The 23,759-nt window shown below is 41.8% G+C and overlaps 1 long non-coding RNA gene across 1 annotated transcript; it reads right to left on the reverse strand.

The window, feature by feature from the left end:
• Positions 1 to 16,148: 16,148 nt before the first annotated feature.
• LOC311078114 lies at positions 16,149 to 16,824 on the reverse strand. The gene is made up of 3 exons (XR_014605054.1): positions 16,595 to 16,824; positions 16,399 to 16,502; positions 16,149 to 16,326 (listed from the first exon to the last, which is right to left on the reverse strand). It is a non-coding gene; the product is annotated as an uncharacterized lncRNA (long non-coding RNA).
• Between the last annotated feature and the right edge of the window lie 6,935 nt (positions 16,825 to 23,759).

Genomic DNA, 23,759 nt, shown 5'->3' on the forward strand with positions numbered 1-23,759 from the left:
CGTGGGGAACCAACATAAGAACTGGGATCAGTGGATCAGGGAATTCCGTTTTGCCATCAATGCCGCCTATCATGAGACCACGGGCCAAACACCTGCAGAGCTGGCGCTCGGAAGGTCCCTGAAAGGCCCACTGGAAAGACTCATTAGTTCCCCTCCTACTCCACAACAGTTACCATACACCCTACTGGAAAGACAGAAACAAATGAATGATCAAGTCAAGAAGAGAATTGGGGTGTGTCAGTCTAGACAAGCCAGGTATTACAATACCCACAGGAGAAGTGCACAACTCCTGCCGGGAGACCTGGTCTGGGTCCGCACTCACCCACTCTCTAAAGCCTCAGAAAACTTCTCATCGAAGCTTGCGCCTAAGTGGTCGGGTCCAGCCACTGTGATGAGAAAATTAGGCCCCATCAATTACCATGTACAGTGGAATGACCAAAACAAAAAGATGGACACGATTAATGTGGTTAATCTGAAGCCCTACTTTGGGGTTCAGCCTCCAGCTAGGGGGGGGGATCTGTGACACTGTCACATTAATTTAAGTGTTCCTTTGAAAACAGAAATGCTTATGATTGCTCAGGAGGTATTATATTGGTTCACATAATGTTTATGTATGATGAATGATACTCCTGTGTATTCCTGTGTGATATGCTTAGCTTCCACTGTGTATGTTGGTAAGAGGGGATGTCTCTTTAAGGCTCCGCCGCCCGCACTTACTAGGAAGGCGTGCCTAAGCTTATGAATGGAGGGTGAATCAGGAAGGTGGGAAGGTGTGTTTGAATTCATGGCGCCAGCAATGTTTGCTGCAGCTATAATATTTAAAGCTTGTTCCTTATGGTTTGATAGCATTTTCAAACGTTACTTTAAGAGACTGCTTTAATGGTGGAGAGAGGTCGGAAAATTATTCAACCACCTGGATTTTTCACTCGTGTACACATCTCTGGCAAACGGATTATTTTCACGGACTAATTTTTTCCTTTTTTGGTATGTGTGTGGATTACTTTTTTGTCTCGTTCCGATCGAGGATCATTCCCATGGACTAATGGACTGAACGTTTCCCGGTTGAAAAGACGGTAGCGAGCTCATGAGGCAACCCGGACATTTTTTTTAATTTATTTTTCCTGTACGGGGTGTTTGAAGGTGGTGAGTGCACGGGATAATTGTTTCATTATAATATACCGCACTCAGCGCGTCATTCAATTGAGCTGTTTTGTGTGTTTTATGTTTATGGTGTTCAGCGCCGTCTGAATATTATTGTTATCTTTTATGCTGTGTGACTTATTCACTATCATACATCTGCTCGTGCTAATTTATATGTTAGAGAAAGTATTGATGTAGGTGACAGTATTGAAGCTTTGGTGATATTCGCCATTATTGTATTTATTCCAAAGAATCTCCTTGTGCGTTTATAGTAACACTGCTGTTTAAAAAGAATATTTGAGGGCGGATTGTTACAAAGTTTTAGAGATGATTATGCCGCCTGACCCCTCCAGCGAGCTGCAGGATGTATCGTCTTCTCCCTCTGACACCACAGACTCAGGAGAGTCAGATCCTGATTTGGATGTGGCACCCTCATCATCCTCTCTAGCTTCCACTGAAGGCGAGGCGGATTCGGAGGATCCTGGATCTGGGTGGATTGGGAGAAACGGCAAAGTGTGGTTTTCCACCAACGCTGAGACAACTCCCTTTCTTCAGCCTGCCAACTCCCGTGACTCCAGGGCCGACGCGCTATGCCATCGCAAGGGTCCAGAACATGGATTCCGTGTTCAATCTGTTTTCATTTTGTGTTCCTGCAGAGTTTCTGGTGGTCCTGGATCAGCTGCTCAGGTCTGCTTAATTGGGTTTGGAGCTAAACTCTGTGATTGTACACTTGAGTGTTTTTGTTTCGAGGCCGACCAACACAAACCGAGACATGGGAAGAAAAAAAATGGTGGCGAGACTAGATGGCAAACAATACTGTAAAGGGGAGAAGACAAACAATATTATTATGTTATAAATAATTTGTTCTGTGTTCATCTGCTTACCTGTACAAAGTATGCATCATGAATAAGCGGTATTGAATTTGATCTTTTGATTACACTGTTTTACTACATTAATACTACAAACCTGATAAAAATAACTGGTGGGCAATGGAAAGCCTCATCTAATATCTCATCTACACATAAGATGTGATTAAAAGCCCAAATTTACAGCTCAAGTCTATAGTTAACCTGTTACCTCTAGTTAGTTAGCTAACTTAGATGCTAACGGACTTTTTCGAAGACACTAAACCATTTCTATACAGTAAATATTCAACGGAAGCGAGTGATTTACATGAAAGAAAGTCTCAGAAACATTTGTATGTACTATTTGTGTAATTTTATGGACTGAACTTACCTTAAAGTAGTTAAAACAACAGTGACAGACGTAGTTTCGCTGATTGTCAGTTGAGCTGCCGCCTCGTTTCCATGGTAACGCCCTCCGCTCCAGTTCAAATGCGGCTTGAATGTTCAGCGCGCACGCCCATTAAAACACGTAGAAGTCACGCAGCATTTACATACATTTAGATTGATGGAGTGAATTTGATAATCAGCTAAAATATCCTGAAACCTGATGTATTATTAAGTGGATAGTAGGCCTGTGGCCATCGCAAACTGTAAATGGAATGAAAATATGAAAGCATTGAAAATGTAAAACAATGTTTGAAGTCATTTATATAATAGGCTTATAATATAATATAATATAATATATAGGTCTTAGAAATGGTAAACGTGGTGTAGAAATAAAATAGCAAAAACTACATGATATAATTATGAACATATTTTCTCATAGGCTACACAAATTTACAGATGTAACACGAGGAACAAGCTTCTAAGCATTTTTAAAATGTATTTCAAATATACAAAATGTATTTCAATATATTTGCTTCACATATATGTGAATATATTAATAGTGCTGTTGTTTATCGGGGTCTACGCAGTGCTTAATTTGTAAAGGGAGGATCCTCCCCTTACACTGCCTACGTAGCTTTACGGCGCCAGATAATTTTTAACGCATGTGCTGAGGGGGTGCTAGATCATTGATGGGGGGAGCGGCGCAAAACTTGGCCACTAAATATTTAATATTCAGTTATGTTACTGGTCACAATTAAAGTTTTAATGGTAACACTTTACGGTAAGGGTACATGAATTATCATGAATTCATGTATAAATTCATGCATGAAATATGCATTCATTCATGCATTAATATCTCATGAATCATCAGGAACTAACACGAGTTCAACGTTTTTCATTCATGACTTCATGGATGAACAACACCTTAATTAAAACATTAACTAAGATGAGTACATCATCATGAATTATGATTTATTACGCATGATCATGATGTTTTCTTTGTTCACACAAAAAATTGGTCTTTACCACCCATTGTGGATACAGCTATGGTTATGGTACATGCATCATCATGAATTCATGCATAAAAAAGTATTAATTCATGCATGCAAGACTACTCTTCGAATTATTAAAGGAATGTACAAAAATCCACATTATCTAATGCATGCATACAGGCTAGAACAGTATATCAATTAATGTGAGAACTTTTTTTCTGAATTATGATCTGAGTTCCCAAGCATGTTCATGTCCACACAGTACATTGGCTTGAACTTTCATGTTCATATTCATGTCATTTCACAGTTATGCCACATTGTTCATCAGTGTTTCAAAGCACCAAGTCACCACTTTAGTTGAGGGGCCACACACATGATGAAGTCATAGATAAATAATGCTTAGTTAATGATGACTACTGTATTTGAATGCCAACAGAATTTGTATGTTATGTGCTGTGATTGGCCAATTTTGGGGTCTGTCCATTTACCTGCAGGCTATGAAGAAGACATGAACATGATGGATAACTCAGATCATAATGAAAACACATTGTTCATCAGTGTTTCAAAGCACCAAGTCACCACTTTAGTTGAGGGGCCACACACATGATGAAGTCATTGATAAATAATGCTTAGTTAATGATGACTACTGTATTTGAACGCCAACAGAATTCGTATAATATGTGCTGTGATTGGCCAATTTTGGGGTCTGTCCATTTACCTGCAGGCTAAGAAGACATGAACATGCTTGGAAACTCAGATCATAATTCAGAAAAAAAGTTCTCACATTAATTGTTCTAGCCTGTATGCATGCATTAGATAATGTGGATTTTTGTACATTCCTTTAATAATTCGAAGAGTAGTCTTGCATGCATGAATTAATACTTTTTTATGCATGAATTCATGATGATGCATGTACCATAACCATAGCTGTATCCACAATGGGTGGTAAAGACCAATTTTTTGTGTGAACAAAGAAAACATCATGATCATGCGTAATAAATCATAATTCATGATGATGTACTCATCTTAGTTAATGTTTTAATTAAGGTGTTGTTCATCCATGAAGTCATGAATGAAAAACGTTGAACTCGTGTTAGTTCCTGATGATTCATGAGATATTAATGCATGAATGAATGCATATTTCATGCATGAATTTATACATGAATTCATGATAATTCATGTACCCTTACCGTAAAGTGTTACCGTTTTAATTTTATTAAATTGAACAAGCACAACATTCAGCATTCAATCAAATATTCTAAAAGATGTAGGCTATTATTAATAATAATGTTATTTCAACACAATATCTTGTTATTTCGACATAATATGTGTGCGTGCAACAAGCAAGATGTGCATTTGTAAATCCGGTGACGCGTGTATTGATTTTTATTAATAAACAAGTGTTTTCTCTGACAGTGTCGACTCGGCTGCAAAGATATACACATAAATAGGCCTAATGGATTACATAATCAGAGAGTAGCCTTTTTCTTTTTTCGTTTTGAATTATTTCGTTTAAAGACATTTCAAGCTTTGTGTATTTGATGTATTTTTCATGTCTGTGTGAGTCATACACTGAGTTTCGTTAAGTTAGGATGAGATGCGCTCCAGTTCACGTGCAATGCAAGTGACCACGCGGGCGCCTCCATGATTGTCTGTTTTATTCATTAAATCCAGGCAATTGGTTGATGAAAAATTGATTAAAATTAAGATACAATTTATACAAAACGAAATTCACTTTAAAGAAAGGCTTTCTACAAAACAAAACTTAATGAAGTGGTCAAAATCATGCCTGACCCGCATGTCTCATATTGTGCATCCTATCTTACTCGGTTGTGCTGTTCACTTTTCATAAATCAACATAAATGAAAAAAAAAAAAAAAACATAATATTTGAACAAATATGAAACTAAATGTGCTTTTTTAATGGCTACAACAGTATAGTAGGCCTACATACTCTCTATTTGTACAAATTGCTGCACATTCATTTAATTCTGAATTTTGCACACACAAGTTGAAAGGCATTTGTTCAAATCAAGTTCACGGATAATTGTGCGTGCATTTATTAATCATTATTATGATACTAAAATCATAAAGTAGGCTATGCTATGTACAAAAAATCAGATGAGCCCAGAATATGAACGCAATTACACGTTAAGCATTTTCCTCCCATAGAAAACCATAAGAACGCTTAATGTGGCTTAATGCAGATTAGAATGTCCCCTTATTTTGTCGAAATAACGAGATATTATGTCGATACTAGGCTACTGCTGTGTCCACCGTGGTCTCCACATTCTTGATCAGCGGAAACGATTGTTGCTTGTTTGGGATCTGACTGGCCAGGATTTATGCCAAATCATGTAGGTATTTATATGGTTTGCGAACGTATAGGTGCTTACAAATAATGTATTTCTGGCATGTGCAGTGACACGTAACTTTGAAACTATTTCTAATATCTATTTCTTCACTTGCTACAATAGACTTTAATTGTATTTATGCTACATTAGGGCTATATGTGGTCCAAAACAGAGCGTCTTGGGTTAAATAAACAAAGCCAAATTTTCAAGTCTTTTTTCGGGCTAATATTGGACCAAATCAGACGGACCAAACAAAGCCCAATTTTCAACGTCTATGTTTGGGCTAAATTTGGACCAAATCAGACGGACCAAACAAAGCCCAATTTTCAACGTCTATTTTTGGGCTAAATGAAGACTATGACGGGCCGACTTGATTTAGCCAAAAAAACAACGTCTTAATGACGTCTGGGGCCGGTTTCACAAAGCTATTTTAGACCGGTCTATAGTGTTAGACAAGTCTAAAATTTGCTCATAGACTAGTCTAATGCAAGTTAGACTGTTTCACAAAAATAAAGACTGACTTAATTTAGACCAAAAAAATTAGACACCTTACCCCCAGGCTAACTTAGGTCTAAGACTCTATGTTACCTTGGCAACCAGCAGTAACAATCAGTTACAAACTGCCAAAATAAAAGGGAAAATGGCTCATAATTTAAACATTTCTTCCAGTTATTACATTCCCAAGTAAAATGTCCTTGTAACTGTTAGGGCCGTTACATAGTCAACGCGAGCAACGATCGACGCGCTCCTTTTCATAGTCTGAGCAGTGGATGCAAGCGTCACGGGCGATGCGTGAAATGCAATACACCGCTCACGCAACTGGGGGTAGTAGAGTCATAGTGGAGTCATAGCTCTGAACCTGAACGCCCTTCTATTTCGCTTCAAACGCTCGCTTTATACGCGCGTCCTATTCGCCTTGGACGCGCGGATGGATTCAAAATGTTCAAGCGTCGAACTAGACGCGATAGACGTGAATTTGACGCTCTATTCGCGTTTGGTGTGAATGCTGCATAATAACAGGCTGCGATGTCAAGATTGCAATGCTGAAGTGTGTGTGTGTGTGTGTCAGAGAGAGAGAGGCACGGGCGCGACCGAACAATGGAAACATAAAAACATACGCCGTCATTTATACTCCTCCAACAAACACATTTTTTCCGCTGGGGTAAACAGCACTGAGCGGTTGAATGCGCTTACTCGATCCGCCATGTTTTTTGTTTTGAAAAGTGTCTTATTTTACCCAGAATGCATTGCAGTGTAGTCCTACTTAAGATAGTCAGAGTCTTAAGTGCTTTGTGCAACGGTCTGATTTAGATGTCTATCTGAAGTCTGACTATCTACTATATCTAAGCCATAGTCAAAGTCTATCTTTGTGAAACCGGCCCCTGGTGCTGGGTGGGAAGCTTACAATCCCTTCGATCATTTGATGGAATGATGCCAAACTGCATTTGAGGCTGTATCTCTGCAAGGCTTTGGTATACTAACACCAAATTTAGTGTGCCATTGCCACCCAACACTGACCACACCAAATAAATTTCTTGTTAGCACCACCTCAAAAGTTATACGAATTTATGTTACATTGAAAGTAATTGTATTTAAATTGTGGTTTTAAACCATTTTGCTTAAAATCGTCTTCAAATACTTTTTACTAGTTTTTTGCAGTTGGTCGGATGCGCACTGTTTTGCTGGCTCATTATTTTGCCTATAGTATTTTGTCCCTTAATTGCTGTTTGCAGCTATATTTAAGTTGAGATTGTTGTATCCGTATTGTATCCGTTAGTTTTCTTTTTTTTTTTTTGCTTTTGCTTTTGAGTCTATGGCAGCCGTATGAACCATATGGTTGAACGGTAAGGAAAGATAAAGGACAGTCGGAACAATAACCACAGCAATTTTGGAGTCTCTATCTCAGGAGTATCCAAACTTTTTTTTAAAGAGGGCCAGATTCGATGTTGTGAACACACCTGGGGACCGGACAGTATGGATTCTATAGTATCTAGAATGGCTTTATTTATAAAAAGAATCTCTAATAGCTTTTGATTAATGCCTATTTTAATGAAACTGTCTTGATAGATTCCTTGAGTCATACTGACAGCAATAACAATTATGCCATATTAGGTCAAAGTTGCTGTCTGCCATTTTTTATTTCTTTGAAAACGAGTAGGGAACGAGATTCTGCATCGATACTCAACGCTTTGGGGAATGCCTTCGGCATGAAGCATCTGAAGTCAACTATGGTATTATTCCAATCTTGATTGTTGTAGCGTCATTGCGTCACTCGTGACGTCGCATGTGACGGTGATCCGGAAGCTATAAAAGGATCACAGGAACCAGGAAATGTTAGCTTCTGATTGGTCAAAGCAAGTCGTTCTCAGGGGCGTGAAAAGTGTGGCCGAGGGATGCAGCGTCTCGTTCCCTACTCAGGGAACGAGGGTTACAATAGTAACCCGAGGCGTTCCCTTTCGTAAGGGAACTCCCGCTGCATTGATACTCGACGCTTTGGGGAACGAATACCCACGCCGCCACACTGAGAGAAATACGCCCTGGTGTAAAGCATCTGGCACACTCACGGACAATAGAAATGAGTAGAGGGCAGATCCAACCTAGCTTGTCATAAGATTTGGTGTAAGAAGGGGAGGTCTGGAGCCAAAGGCTCGACTGACCTCATGGAAGGGAACCCCAGACAGTAGAAAGTATTAGATAAGAGGTGAAGGCAAAGGCGCACCTTGTACTCCAGATATGAGTGGTTTCTGCAGATAACCAACTGTCAAATTGATAAAGGGGAATAGCTCCTAACCCTTGATACAGTGAGGAAAATAAGTATTTGAACACCCTGCTATTTTGCAAGTTCTCCCACTTAGAAATCATGGAGGGGTCTGAAATTGTCATCGTAGGTGCATGTCCACTGTGAGAGACATAATCTAAAAAAAAAATCCAGAAATCACAATGTATGATTTTTTAACTATTTATTTGTATGATACAGCTGCAAATACGTATTTGAACACCTGATAAAATCAATGTTAATATTTGGTACAGTAGCCTTTGTTTGCAATTACAGAGGTCAAACGTTTCCTGTAGTTTTTCACCAGGTTTGCACACACTGCAGGAGGGAGTTTGGCCCACTCCTCCACACAGATCTTCTCTAGATCAGTCAGGTTTCTGGGCTATCGCTGAGAAACACGGAGTTTGAGCTCCCTCCAAAGATTCTCTATTGGGTTTAGGTCTGGAGACTGGCTAGGCCACGCCAGAACCTTGATATGCTTCTTACAGAGCCACTCCTTGGTTATCCTGGTTGTGTGCTTCGGGTCATTGTCATGTTGGAAGACCCAGCCTCGACCCATCTTCAATGCTCTAACTGAGGGAAGGAGGTTGTTCCCCAAAATCTCGCAATACATGGCCCCGGTCATCCTCTCCTTAATACAGTGCAGTCGCCCTGTCCCATGTGCAGAAAAACACCCCCAAAGCATGATGCTACCACCCCCATGCTTCACAGTAGGGATGGTGTTCTTGGGATGGTACTCATCATTCTTCTTCCTCCAAACACGTTTAGTGAAATTATGACCAAAAAGTTCTATTTTGGTCTCATCTGACCACATGACTTTCTCCCATGACTCCTCTGGATCATCCAAATGGTCATTGGCAAATTTAAGACGGGCCTTGACATGTGCTGGTTTAAGCAGGGGAACCTTCCGTGCCATGCATGATTTCAAACCATGACGTCTTAGTGTATTACCAACAGTAACCTTGGAAACTGTGGTCCCAGCTCTTTTCAGGTCATTGACCAGCTCCTCCTGTGTAGTTCTGGGCTGATTTCTCACCTTTCTTAGGATCATTGAGACCCCACGAGGTGAGATCTTGCATGGAGCCCCAGTCCGAGGGAGATTGACAGTCATGTTTAGCTTCTTCCATTTTCTAATGATTGCTCCAACAGTGGACCTTTTTTCACCAAGCTGCTTGGCAATTTCCCCATAGCCCTTTCCAGCCTTGTGGAGGTGTACAATTTTGTCTCTAGTGTCTTTGGACAGCTCTTTGGTCTTGGCCATGTTAGTAGTTGGATTCTTACTGATTATATGGGGTGGACAGGTGTCTTTATGCAGCTAACGACCTCAAACAGGTGCATCTAATTTAGGATAATAAATGGAGTGGAGGTGGACATTTTAAAGGCAGACTAACAGGTCTTTGAGGGTCAGAATTCTAGCTGATAGACAGGTGTTCAAATACTTATTTGCAGCTGTATCATACAAATAAATAGTTAAAAAATCATATATTGTGATTTCTGGATTTTTTTTTTAGATTATGTCTCTCACAGTGGACATGCACCTACGATGACAATTTCAGACCCCTCCATGATTTCCAAGTGGGAGAACTTGCAAAATAGCAGGGTGTTCAAATACTTATTTTCCTCACTGTACATAACTAGATGGATTGACTCATCCCAGCCCGAGGCCCAACATAGGAACCTCCAAGGCTAAGACCTTGACCATCCGACACATGCGATGGAGGATGGAATACCTGAAAAATCATGATATTGCCTACAGGCACCTCAGTAGTGGGGCAAAAATAATATAGAGTGGTGCCCACGCTAGCAAGTAAGAGGGGGCAGCACCACCACTCTTCCAGGGAGTAAGACGAGCAGGAAGCAGACTCAATAGATTCTCAAATATACTCATATATACTCATATATACTTATATAACTCATCCTCAGGGCATGATGGGTGCCAGGGATAACCCATCAGCCTGATGCCAATAGGCTGGATGACAGGATTCATCCTCCAATCAACAGGAACATGGAGTTTTAGTGGGAAAGTCCCTACGTGCACACCCTTAGAGGCTTGCGGAGGGCACCTGGGCCGCCACAGAGGTCCTAAGCATGAACGGGAGATTCCGTTAGAGAACAGGATGGAACGCCAGTACTGAAGCCAGTGGGAAAGCCAGTGGGGAAGCCAGTACTGAAATTAACTGGGTTCAATGCCGTCCCTAACTTTAAATATTTAGTTCCTAGTAGAGTGGGGTTCTAGAATGGATGACCTGACCACCTCGGTGGAAAGGGCAACCTATTTATGGGCTGGTCCCCCTCAGAGGCCAGACCCATAGTCTCCATAACTCCGGCCGTGGATGAAATAATGTACCACCGGCCTGAGAAAGAAGATCTCTCCTGATAGGGATTTGCCAGGGAGGACTCTCCAATCTCACACCGTACCTCCTGACCCTTTCTAGAACCCCAGGGAGCTGAGCGATCAGGGAAAAAGCGTACAGACGTGACCTCGGCCACATCTGTACCATGGCATCCAAGCCAAAAGGAGCTGGATGTGAGAGAGAGAACCAGAGCGGGCAATCAGAGTTCTCATGAGAAGCGAACAGGTCAACCTCTGCCCGGCCAAACTCTCTCCATATGAGCTCAACCACTTCAGGGTGGATCCGCCATTCCCCGGGCCTCTGATGCGAATCAGATGAAGAATCTGATGCGCCAGTCTACAAAGAGGGCGTGATCTCAAGCCTCCTTGGTGGTTGATATAAGAGACCACCAACATATTGTCTGTCCTAATAAGAACAGGATGGCCTCTGAGTTCTACAAGGAAGTGCCTCAGGGTAAAAAAATACAGCCAGCATCTCCAAGCGATTAATATGCCATGAGAGATGATGGTCCTTCCAAGTACCTCGGGTGTAATGGCCCTCCATAACCGCACCCCAGCCCGTGAGGGACGCATCCGTAGTCAAAGTCCTTTTCTGACATGGTGCTCCCAGAACCGGGCCTTGAGACAGGAACCATGGTTTCTTCCACATGACGAGAGAACGAAGGCATCTGCGTGTAACTCTGATCATGCGAAAGGGGTTTCCCAGAGGAGAAAACCCCTTGGTCCTGAGCCACCACTGCAAGGCCCTCATATGGAGCAGACCAAAAGGCACTACCGTGGAAGCTGCAGCCATAAGGCCCAAAACTCTTTGAAAATGTTTGACAGTGATGGCCTGGCCTAACCTAATACTCTTCATTGTGTTTAAGATAGTATTTATACTAGCAGGAGACAATTGTGCCCGCGTCGTGACTAAGTCCCACTCTACTCCCAGGAACGTAGTCCTCTGAAGAGGAGTTAAGGAACTTTTCTTCACATTGAGTCTCAACCCCAAGCACCTCAGATGACTCAAAACAACATCTCGATGTTGAATTGCCAGTTCTTTCGACTGAGCCAAAATGAGCCAGTCATCTATATAATTTAAGATACGGACCCCCTGAAGTCTCAATGGAGCAAGGGCCGCGTCCATACATTTAGTGAAGGTGCGAGGGGTTAAGGCTAGGCCGAAAGGAAGAACCCTATATTGATAAGCTTTTCCCCCAAAAGCGAATCTAAGGAACCTCCTATGATGTGGAATGATGGAAATATGAAAATATGCATCCTTAAGATCTATCGTTACAAACCAGTCCTCGGATCTGATTTGCTGAACAATCATAGGTATAGTGAGCATCTTGAACTTAAATCTCCTCAAAGATTTATTCAATACCCTAAGATCTATAATGGGACGCAAGCCACCATCCTTTTTTGGAACTATGAAGTACCGGCTGTAAAACCCGGACTCCCTCTGGTGGGAGGGCACATATTCTATGGCCCCCTTAGCTAAGAGGGTCTAGACTTCATCTTCCATCACCTGATCCTGGTCAGGAGATACCAGCGTATGAGTAATACCACTAAATCTGAGTGGTCTATACTGGAAATGGATTCTATATCCTTTCTCAACTGTATTCAGGACCCACTGAGATATATTTTGAAGACACTTCCAGGTGTCTAAATAATCTACTAGGGGGATCAGTCTCTCAGGACTGACCTCAGGTGTTTTATTTATTTCTTCGGTGACCTGAAGCAATTTTCTGGCAGGAACTAACCGAATAATTTTTTTCTACAGGCCTCGTGAGAGGTAGCGAATGTTTCAGAGCCATAGATTTTGTAGGAACATTTTGTGAAATACATTCGCTGTAAGTCGATGCGTCCCGAAGCGCACTTGGCGGCGGGAAGCAACATCGATTTCCTGAGGGCTCCGTGGAGCGAAGTTTTAAAAAGCCCACGCGGAGGGGGACGCCCTCAGAGGCCTGAACCTCCCGTCACGGCCTCTTAGCCGAAGCCTTCCTCGCCTGAATAACAGTCCTCAGATATGTTTTCGGTTTCGAAGGCTTCGACTGAGGGTGTTGCCTCTGACTCCAGGCCTTTTGAGGGGGAGCACGAGAGGCAACACTCTTCTTCTGCCTCAGCAGGTGTGAGGAGCTGGCGGCAGCCTCATGGGACTGCCCCCTGGCAGCAGACCCACGAGACCTGGAGCGATGGCGGGGAATAAGCTCTTTGAATGCGGCTGACTGTCGTTTCGTCTCCTGAAACCTATCGACGACATTGTTGACACCGTCGCCGAAAAGGCCAGAAGGCGAAACTGGGGCATCGAGGAGACAAGCCCTGTCCTTGTCCCCAATGCCCGACAGATTCAGCCACAAGTGTCTCTCCGTGGCTACCAGTGCTGCCATGGAGCGGCCGATCTCTCGGATGTCATTGAAGGCGACCTCCCCGCTGTCGTCCACCTCTTTGAAGAGGTCGGTCTGGTATGCCTGCAACAGCCCCATCGTATGGAGACAACTACCAGCCCGACCTGCCGCCATATATGCCTTCCCAACCAAGGCCGATGTTGTACGGCAGGGCTTGGTGGGAAGCGCCGGAGCCCGCAGGGATGATGCAACGTCAGGGGAGAGATGAGAGGCAAACGACTCTTCATCCCATAGCCCTCCTCCTTGGCACCCATTATATTAGAATATAGATGGACGTTGGGGCCAGATATTCTCGAGGAGAAGGGCTTATTCCATGATCTCCACACCTCGGTGTGGAGATCGTGAAAAAATGGCAGACTCCAGCGTAGAGGCTGTGATCGAGTCTGCAGGAAGCACTCATCAAGTTAAATTTTTTTAGTTGCTTCCTGCATTTCTGGTGGCCAATCGATTTTTAATTTGGCCACGGCTCTGGTCACAACCTCTAGCAGCTCCTCAAAGGCAGGGGAATGGGGAGGCGAATTTTCACATTCCCTGCCTCGATGCCCAAAATATGTAGCTCCTCGGAACCAGATAATTCGAGCATCGGTTCTACTGCAGAGGCGGAAGAAGCCGCAACGCGGGCTTCCGCACCCTGAGCGGAACTCATGGAGCTAGCTTCAGAATGTTGAGAAAGGGCCGAGGCCGTCTCAACATCATCCGCTAGCTCCCTTTGCGATCCCCATGAATGCAGACGCCGCGCTGCCTCAGCAGACGCGGGACCTGATCCACGGGGAGCGCGAGCCTGACCAGCTTCATCAAACATGGCCCGGCGGGAGCGGAGCGTTCTTAGGGGCAGTGTTTCACAGTTAGCACAGACAGCACCCTCGAGTGCTGCCTGTGCATGCTCCGCTCCCAGACAAACCACACACAGCGAGTGTGTGTCACCCTCGCTCAAAAAATGTGGGCAAGGGGACGCACACTGCCTGAACAGTTTCTCTTTGTTCGCCATCTCTTTTCGCTTTCTCACAGTGACAATACAACACCAAATAAGACAAACAGTTTGACACAGAACGCTTGCTGAAGACCAGAAGCTAACATTTCCTGGTACCTGTGATCCTTTTATAGCTTCCGGATCACCGTCACATGCGACGTCACGAGTGACGCAATGACGCTACACCAATCAAGATTGGAATAATTCCATAGTTGACTTCAGACGCTTCATGCCGAAGGCATTCCCCAAAGCATAGAGTATCGATGCAGCAGGAGTTTCCTTACGAAAGGGAACCAAATTTTTCTAACTCCTCATAGATCATTGCTACAATTTTCACCAAAATCAGTTCAGATCATGCCGACCAAAAGTTATAAACAGCTTTTTGATTGACCAAACCATTCTTGAATAACACATGAACGAAATTGATTGCATAATGCAAAGCTGATTCTGAGGCTGTAACTCTGCAACACTTAAGCCCAAAGTATACTTCGGCAGTCCGTGTTCCGCGATGGTCCACGCCGTGTGATGCAATTTTCGTCATTAGGAGGGTCTGTGGATGTCCGTGCGCACACTGTTGCGTGCAGCCCAAAGTTTGTGTCCGCATGGGCAGTGCGTCTACAATTGCGCATGTGTGAGTGACTTGAGTGCTTGAAAACAAAGTCCAATAGACAGTGTCCACTCTTTCCGTGCTCATGGCCAAAGGAGTATACTTTGAAAGGCTTGCACGCTCAACTGTGCGCGAAACGGAGCAGAACACAGTAAATGAAGTATACTCGGGCCTTTAGGCATATTGACACCAAACTTTGTATGTGTCAGCCACCTCACAGTTTTTTCATTATTATTCAATTCAAATCTGGACACAGAGAAAACATTTTGTGACTCATACTAGCTACATATAATAGCTTGATCAGTCACATCAAAGTAATCAGAATAAATATTGACTCAGTGTGACAAGGAAAATATTTTATAATATATACATTTGACTGTTTACATACCATGAACAGAGATGTGGTCTGTGGTCACTAATCAATCAGTGATTGACAAACTAAGATTCAAGTAACTTTATTTGCATGATGAAAAGGCTTTATATTGCCAAAGCATTGACAGCACTCTGATCCAATGGACACTGCTGAGCATTGTCAAATTTTCAGGCAGCATTGGGCAAATCAAGCAGTAATTGACATTACTCTGATCCAATTGCGTATGTAGCAGAGCGGGCGTGGTTTGGCTCAAATTGATATAATTTCCGACTACGCCACCTGGGGAATTTCACCCCAAGAATTTAACACAACCTCTAAACACAGGCACACACAGGTTCTAATCACTGTTGGAATCAGAGACATAGGTAATGAAAAAGATTTTATTGATTATTAGAAGACATAATGATTATAAAAGGCGTTGACCAGCAATCACTCTCATCTATTTACTTAATTCTATCGTTGGCAGCAGAGGAACCTGGGCTTACCCACAGGGGCAGTCTCAAGATATCACCCTTATGAAAATTACTCTATTCGCAGTGCACACACACTCAACGACTCATGTCAGAGAAGACCACGACACACAGTGAAGACGTCACCACCTAAATGGTCACTCGCCTGCCCCCGGGTGCCCAGGCCCTGCTAACAAACAAAAGAAAAAAAAAAGACATTATCAACCAGTGATATGCAAAAAGAACAAAATGATATAACCATAAGTCACCAATACAATAATCAAACCAAAATAAACATACACATTCAGAAAGATAAATCAATTAAAAGAAATAAACAGAAGACAACCAAAAAAACCTCAAAACATATCACTGAGAACAGAATTTACTGGAAACAGTGCACTGGAACAGTCCACTCGAGACAGTTCACTCAAGACGATTCACTCGAGGCAGTTCACTCGAGTCGGTTCCCTCGAGACAGTTCACTCGAGACAGTTCACTCGAGTCGGTTCCCTCGAGACAGTTCACTCGAGTCGGTTCCCTCGAGACAGTTCACTCGAGTCGGTTCCCTCAAGACAACAGTCAAACAGATAAAACAGAACAGCAGCCGATGAGGAGCAGAGCAAACAGCACTTTACGATGAAGCACAGGGCAGATAATTCTCATGCAGGACGCTGCTATTGTCCTTATCATGTGCCTAAAAACAAAACGAAAGGTGTTACACTGCAATTCCTTTTCCCTTGGCTTCACGCTCGAGCAATATACTCACAACAAAACAGGCTGTCCCGGGATTACTATCCCCGAACTATGCGGTGGATGGAGCCAGATGTCACCGACAAAACTCGTTTGCAGAAAGCGCAGATAGATCTTACACTACATTAAGCATACAGATCAGTCAGATTACCCGCTCAGCCAAAGCAAAACTTCATTTACAAAACACCGTCGCATACAAATGCTTCCCTTACCTGTCTCAAATGTCCATACTGAATTTCCAGAAAGCACACAGACTGGCAAACAGCACCGACAGTGAATAAGCAGCTTCAGCGATCTTTTACGAGCAACACCTGACACTGCACTCCAGCAAAAAGCAGCAGGGCGCCTGGGTGACGTCACGGCCCCGGATAGTGACGCACACTAAGGAACCGGTAACCCATGCTCTTATACGCACCGGATGCCAGGCCATTGGCCAAACCATAACAAGTAGGAGGGGTCATAACCCTTCCTGCTACACGTAGGTCATTGTCAGATTAACAGATTTATAGTAGTATGGTAGTCATGGTAGAATGGTAGTGTGGTAATTATATCACAACAATATAATGCTCAAGGAAATGCAGAACCTAAAGAGGAGTAAGAAAAAAAATTAAATGACTTTTAAAGCTGTTTGTTAGCTTCTCAGGTCAGGTCAGTTCAAAGAAAATATTTGTTTTCACAAGCACTTGCCCTGGTTAAGATGTAGCAATTAAATATATGCATACACATAAAACCAAAGTTGTAGTACAATGTCTTGAAAAAAAAAAAAGCAAAGAATATTCGGAATTAAGCATGTCTAAGTATTCCACAATTAGAGATATGTAAGTACATATCCACAGAGAAGTAAATAAGGCACTCTGTCACAAGTGTATTCTTTCACTTCTTACCAAAAAAATGCTATAATATCTCCCATGTTTCCACATATGTTCAAAACCATGACTGCTGCCAGTTACCACAGAGAGGAGAGGGATCAGAGAAGGTGTGCTGAAAAAGAGGGGAAGAATCACAGTAACCCCTAAGGGCTGGCTCTGGCGGAGGAACTGAGAGGTGTTTGGCTTGTGTTGCATTCTGGGGGAGTACAATGTCTCCCAGAAGGAGGCTATAAAAAGACAAAAGAGGCAGCAGGCCATGTGGAGTGACTGTTGAATGTGAGTGAACACCCACTCCAAATCCCCTGCTACCAGAGACACACACTTATTATACAACACACACATATATAGCGGACACACACAGAGAGCTGGAAAAGTAGAGTCATTAGCGCCCTCTTACTTACATAAGGGATGTAAATAGAGATCAGTGCTCAGCTTTCAGAACATCAGTGGGGAATATGAGACTCAATCATAAGGTCTCACTGCACTTAGCTCTCTCTCTCTCTCTCTCTCTCTCTCTCTCTTTGCTGATAATTTACTCACCCCAATGTCATCCAAGATATCCATGTCTTTCTTTCTTCAGTCGAAAAGAAATTAAGGTTTTTGAGGAAAACATTCCAGGATTTTTCTACACAGAATGGACTTCAATGGTGTGGTAGATTTTTCCCTAAACCTAACTATCTGGGTCTCGTCTACAAATCGACGTCCCCAAATGTCTACCGTCAACCTTTAATCTATCTGGGTCTCGTCTGCAAATCGACGTCCCCTGGGTCTCGTCTACAAATTGACGTCCCCATTCAATAATAGTCACATAACTAACTTGTTCCCCTAAACTAGCTTCCTTCCTAAACTAGCTTCCTGCGCAGGAATAAATCGACAAACAGACCTGCAAATGTCCTTTAAATGCTTTAATCACGGCCAGGAGATCTTCCCAAGCAATTCTCAGGGAATCTCTCCCAAGAAGCAAGGCCGGAGGATTTTTTGAGAATCCCACCGTAAAACACAGATACAACAGTTTTTATAGAATCGAGAAAACAAATAAGACTAACATGTCACCTTCAATATGATTTGTTCAATTTGTTCAAAAGCCCCAACCTTTTTCCTCTGTCACTGGCACAAGCAAACTCTGATTTTGTGATTACTTATCACAAGGTTTGAGAGTTAGTCATCCGTCTAGTTTCACTTCCCCTTTCTGTTATTTATACACACACACACATACTCAAAGTCACAAGTTTTCCCCAAAGAGTTTGGAAACATTAAAAACATATGAATGTCATTCCTGCAAGAAAAACAAATGTTAGTTGATTAATTAAAGTTGATTAATTAAAATCCATCACAATGGCAACCAACTATACCAATGTTCAAAGAAGGTTCAAATGTCCGTCTCAGTGCAGCTTCAAAGTCTCTACACGATCCCAGTCGAGAATTAAGGGTCTTATCTAGCGAAACGATCAGTCATTTTCTAAAAAAAATGGCTATGTGTCAGGCCATGCATGCCGAGAAAATTGCAAGTGAGCTTATGACTGTCCCATTGTCGAATGACACGATAGCTTGCCGTATTCATGATATTTCAAAAGACATTAAGAGTCAATTGATTGATAGGTTAAATGGAAAGAAATATGTGTTACAGGTCGACGAATCTACTGATGATTCTAATTATTCTCAGTTGCTGGCATTCATCAGATACACATTTGTTGGAAAACTGCATGAGGAAATGCTCTTCTGCTCAGTGCTGGAGGGCACTTGTACCGGCAGTGACATTTTCAACAAGCTGGACACCAGACTAAAGGAGATACGACTTTCATGGGATAACTGTGTTGGTGTATGTACTGATGGTGCAGGTGCAATGGTAGATAAAAACAAGGGACTCAAGGCAAAGGTTTTAGAAGTGGCTCCTCATGTTAAGTTTATGCACTGCATCATTCACCGTGAGTCTCTTGCTAGCAGAGCACTTGACAGTGAGCTTAACAGTGTTCTCAAAGGTGCAATCAAAATTGTAAATCACATAAAATCACATCCAGTAAACAGTAGACTGCTAGCCACCCTTTGCAATGAGATGGGCTCACAGTGAAAAAGCTGGAAAGATGGGCTGAGCGAGTTGAACAAGGTAATGTGGAGATGTTTCCTGAGCTGGATGAACATCTGGAGGAGAGTGGACTGAGTGGACCTTTTTTTTTTTTTTAATTGGCTGTCATGGCGAATGCGGAGAAGGCAAGTTATGAGCAACTCACCCCACGGCATGGAATAAAAGTGGCGGTCAGAGTTGAGTGCTCAGTTGAAGAATGTGTGTCACACTATATTTGAATTTGAATGCCACAGTCACACTATATTTTGGGCACACAAAATTTTTACGGACACTATAACAGTCGGGATATGATGTCACACTCTGCTATGTCTTTTTTTATAAACATCAATTCAAGATATAACAAATAGTAATACATTCAAATAAACAATCTACTCGACTTTACTGCAAAAATATGTGTTTCTTTTAATTCAGCCAAGAGGTCACGGCGTGACGTATTAATCTTCTACTGGTACGCATGCATATGAAGGTGTTTGGTGTTTTTAACCCCCAACGGTGCCTTCCAGGCAACGAGGGGATGGGTAGGTTTAACCTGTTAGCGTTCCTGCAAATTCTGCCAAAAACGCCTAAAAAAGGCCTACCCAAATTAAATTGCATGCTGTTCTTGAACCATTTGGAGTATATGCATGGTATTGGTCTCTTTTGAAAGGGGAGACTTTGAGGTTTGTTCCCAAACAGTCAGAATCACTGTAAGTCTCACTGGTATTGAGTAATAGAACTTTGAACACACTAAAAAAGATGGAAAAATGTTCCGCCTAACTTTTTTTTTGTAAAAAGATGCCTGCAGATAACTATAGCTGGGAGGTATTAGCTGGAAAACACAGTGGGATCACAGCATGAAGCCTTACCAAGCCCAATCAAATGTTGATAACAATACCTAAGCTAATGAGTGTTTTACACAGGTTTATCTAAGTTTATGTCTAGGCGCTCCCCAAAAAAGGCCACTTGGAGACTCCAAATGACACTTTGTAACCACAGACACATAACATGCTGCTATTCTTGAATGCTTTACTGTACAGTCATAATTTTGGGCTCTAATGAAAGGTTACACTTAGAGCTATTCTATTCCTTATTCAGATTCACTGTAAAAAATTGTTGACACATAGTAACTGAAGTATAAACATATTATATTGTTTTTTTGCAATTCTTGAAACTGAAATTTGTGCAAATAACAATACAAAACAAGTGTTATGGTATTAAAATATTGTTTAATATTAGTATTTTATACACTACATATATATCAAACTATTTAAAAATTTATGATTAGGTTTTTCTTTGGTTATTGAACCTCTCTAGGAAGGTGAAGGAAAGGGTTCCTCTCTTGATGTCCATCATATGGCTTTCTGCTGACTCCCATTCTTCATCCAGTTCAATGTCAGATGATTTTCTGTGATATAAAAAAGCAAAAAAACAAATAATTTACATCTTTTATGTATTGTGTACTATTTTAAACACACACACACACACACACACACACACACACACAAACCCGTGGATAAAGACACACAGGGACATAAACAACGATACACGCACACCTCATAACAATAACAAGAGCGCTAAAAGCACCAAACACACACAAACAAACACGGACAAACACAAACCCGTGGATAAAGACACACAGGGACATAAACAAACTGATAAATGTACAACACAACAGTAACATGAGCGCTCAATGCACACATACGCTTGAGGACGAGCTTTAGCCATCAGCAGTTAGCATTGGGCATCTCAAAACAGTGAAACACAAACACAAGATACTCAGAAAAACACGTCAAATATGTTATATAGTATAATAAAACACTTACTTGTCGAAAGAGACGATTTCCCATCAAAAAAGCCTTTCTCCAAAGTCATATGTCATTTGCTACAGCGTTACGCAGTTTTGCGCACGGGCGCACTGATCCACAACAACCATTTGCGCACCGTCATTGCTGGCCGTGTTTGGATTCCTCCCACAAAAACTGCATATCAATGTCTTCAGGAGATCATTGGCTATCAGAGACGTCAGTCATTTGCTAACATTGCTCCAATTGGAGTAGCCAAATGTCCGTCAAAGCGAAGGATGGACTGTGTCCCTAATGCGCGGTGACTGGCTCAAGCTGGAGGAAAAACCCCCCTTAAACTCCGTGATTCGCTGAAATCCGCTGTCATTCAAAAGTTCAGGGGTCAGCGGCCATTTTGAAGTCAAAATAGCTGTATTATTGACATGTAATTTGAAGATTTACCATAGTATGTTTTATAGTTGTGAGAGATCTGTCGGCTAACTTGGAATGCTACTATTCACAGTAAGTGGCTGTTTATTGATATATAAATGTGTTATGGACTAAATACTTCGCTGAATTGATTGTATGGAGCCTTTACAGTGTAACTAAACCATTGTTGTTGCAATGTAATGGATCAGTGGACGAACAGAAGGCTTTTTAGGCAAGTGTCTTCCACTTCCTGTTTGTTTATTTGGCTGTTGGTGGTCTGACAAATACACAGATTGTACCCGCTGTGTTTATTGTATCCTAAAATGGCTTATATCGTTAGAATCACAAGAATCTCAGCTTTCCATAGATATGCGACTTGTAAAAAAATATTTTTTTTTTTTTGTGTCTTTCATAAAGTTAACCCTCAAACCACCCAATGTCCCGCGGGCGACCCGTCGGACCACTATCTGGTTGAGGTTAGGGTTAGCTGCCTGGAAGGAGCCATTGGGGGCTAAAAACACCATAGAGCGCATATGAATGGAAGTCAATGGAATGAAATGTGCATAGTGTCCCCCTTTAGCGGTAGGAGAGGTGTTCGCCCACAGTTGTATTCATTCCATGTCTAATATGAATGGTGCTTTTGTGTTATTCCTGGATAAAGTTTAAAAAGTTAATGAGATTTTTTCATTACGTTTCATTAGGGTTTTCCGAAGAGACCAGTCTGGGACACGGGGGAGTTAACCCTCTGGGGACCAAGGTGTTTTTGGGGCCCTTGGGATGTTTTGACATGCCCTGACATTTGTGCTTTTTTCAGTTATTTATAAACGTTAATGGCAAAGGTGTAAATTCACTCTATATAGCACAAACGGGGCTACCATAATATGTAAGTAACATGTATGTACATGTTTGTATTTTTAAGAGAATAATGTTTATGCGTGGTTATTGAAAAAAATAAAAATGAAAGTTGCTGAAATAAGACCACAAAACACATACTAAATATGTGTCCACAAGACTTTTGACTGGCTTCTGGCTTCAAAATGATGTGAAAATCATCCTGCCTAATCGTTCTCATAAAACAATACATTGATTTAAACATTGTAAGACAGTTTTTTTGTCAGAAGAGGTTTATGCATGGGAGTGGTAATGGCCTATCAATATTAATGAGATTCAGACCAGGGGTGTGACATAGACACCCCCCCAATGGCTAATGGGCCATCAAGTGAGGCAGCCTGAAGAAAGAATGAGAGGACATTCAAAGGTTTTGTTTTTCAATCTGTTTTATTGTAATTCCTCTGTGTGGAGGAACTAAATGTTCTAAATTCTAAATGTTGCTCTAAGCAAATTAAATGTGAGCAAAATAAAAAAATAATCAGTCGGCTATAAACAAAGCAATTGTGAGCGATAAATAAACAAAAGGAATCTACCGATAAAACTGTAAAGGCAACTCTTGTGTACACTGTTTATCTTATTTTTTTTATTCAATGTTCAAATCAAAAACAGGATGTGCTATATATATATGTATGAGTAGGCTATGAATCCAAGTATGAATCATAATCAGAATAGATTTTATTGCCATTGTCAATGAAAGGTTTCACAGACTAGGAATTTTCTTCGGTGTAGCCTACTCGTGCAACATGAAACAAACTTTTGCTAATGATAAATAATAAGCAATAAACTATGGAAATAGGCATAGGCATAATTTGCGGGTGGGACGGATGGGACATGTTCCCACCACTTTTTAAAACATCTCGCGACACGAATGTACCAATTCTACAAATAAATAAAACATCTCCAGTTAACTGGCAGAGCATTCATTTCGTTCGTTTTTTAAATAAGATACTAGCGCTGAAATGTATTTTTTTTTAAATCAAGTGATCAAAGTGCTCGTTGCCGCTGCGATCAGTGGCGCAGATATGGTGTTTTCTCATGTGGCTCGTGCACACACCGCACTGTCTTCACTCGACGCGCGCTTCAATCCGGTGCGTTGCGGATACTCTCTATTCGTTCTGGTGAAACCACAAAACATAATGCAAACGTTTGCGTGTCCCTGCTTGATATACAACCACTGATGAACATAATCGTTTTGATGAGAGAAAAAAAAACTATACGAGAAAAAAAAAAACCTATACAAGGGCGGATTCGAACTCAGACCCTCTGACACGGCTGGCGAAAGCTCTACCACTGGACCATTAAGATACACATTGGTTAAATAGGCGGATCTATGTATTGGCACTGA

The sequence above is a fragment of the Abramis brama genome, assembly GCF_963993115.1.
Source record: "Abramis brama genome assembly, chromosome: 2".
NCBI classification, from domain to species: domain Eukaryota; kingdom Metazoa; phylum Chordata; class Actinopteri; order Cypriniformes; family Leuciscidae; genus Abramis; species Abramis brama.